Consider the following 1,640-nt stretch of genomic DNA (forward strand, 5'->3'; position numbering starts at 1 on the left):
AACCCATCAGCTTGCCCCACTTTGGAAAAAAAACCTAAGGTTTTGAAAGTGAAAAATGTGAAATGACCCGTCAGGTCAATGCGCAGAGTAAGAGAAAGTCACACATATTGTGCTGTAGGGACAGAAGGCAAAAAGCATTGCATTGTGCCTCAGAATAATCAAGGAGAACTGATCTAGTTCATCCATGAGATAAAGCAGAGTGAAGGACATTGAGTTGTGTCCTAACATGAAGAAGGATGTACATGATTGCTGAAGGAGCTGTCTTTTTGTGCCATCACCAGTGCAAATACACAAGAACTATATCAAATACAGGTAGCATGTCCCACTCTGGGTCTGTCACCCCACAGGGCAGGGGAGAGGGAGCTGACAGCCAAGGGATGTATTTGGGTGTTTAAGAGGTGGCCCAGCAGAGACAAGGAGTCTATGCAGTGGGGTTGGGGAGGCCAAGAGAAGCAGCCGAAGGGGTGGTGCTGCTTGTGAGGACACGTTTGTGCCAGCAGCCTGAGTGGGCAGCAGCTGTGCACAGGCGAGGGGAGGCCAGGAAGCGCATGCCAAGAGTGCTCCTGCCAGCAGAGACAAGCCTGGGCCGAGGGCAAGGGGAGAGGGAGGCCCACGGCAGGGCCATGCTGAGCTCCCTGCCCCTGCAGCAACCGCACTGGCCCTCAGCAGATGTGCTGGCCAGCATGCACTGGGAGGTCCTGGCGTGCATCAGAGAGCAGCAAGGAGGGCACTGGAGAGGGCTGGGGTGAGGCGGGTGGCAGAGCCCCATGCAGGGGCTGGTTGGGGGTCCCCTCTGCTGCAGCTACCGCATGCAGCATGGCAGGAGAAGGGCAGGCAGGGCTCGTGGCTGCAGGGCAGAGCCTGGCCCTGGGCTCTTCCTGACATCCCTGCAGCTCCTGGCAGGCTGCAGTGAGGTGCCCCTCAGCCTTCCCTCCTGTGCTGCCAGGGCACACGGCTGCCTCCTGCCCAGCTCACTGCCCACCAAGAACGTCTGACAGGGCTGCTTCCCAAGCTGGGCCTTGCCCAGGGTCAGTCCCCTGCAGGGACAGAAACTGGCCCTTGTCCTGGTGGCTTTTCATGGCCTTCCTCTCAGTACATTCTCTTCTCATCCTTGAACTCTTTTACTGAATACATAGGTCTAGGAGAACTTTTTGGTACAGACTAATACAGAGAAAACATTGAGTCCCTCAGCCCCGTCTCTGTCTGCTGCTATGACGTGGCTATGAGACATGGATTCGCTATCAGGTATTTTCCTCTGACAATCTCAGCAGTCTCCATGACAGGACAAGACATGAGAATACATGACATTCCACACAGGAAAACACTTTTACTGTGAGCAATACCAAGCACTGGATCATGTTTCCTAAAAAGTACCGGAGTCCCCATCACTGGAGATACCCAAAGAACAGCTGGAAATGGGCCTGGGCTGCCTGGTTTAGGTGTCCATGCTTGGCTAGTGGGTTGGGCTAGATGGGCTTTGGACGTCCCCTCCAGTCTCAGTGAACCTATCACTCTGCAATGCTTGTCAGTGTTTCTGAGAACTCCTTGGCAGTATCTCCAAACCAGCTGGACACCGGGTGCTCATGGGGCAGAGCCTTCTTTTGAGGATGAATTTGTTCACGATGTAACCCCAAGGACAA

This window comes from Anser cygnoides, chromosome 28 (genome assembly GCF_040182565.1).
Source record: "Anser cygnoides isolate HZ-2024a breed goose chromosome 28, Taihu_goose_T2T_genome, whole genome shotgun sequence".
Taxonomy (NCBI): domain Eukaryota; kingdom Metazoa; phylum Chordata; class Aves; order Anseriformes; family Anatidae; genus Anser; species Anser cygnoides.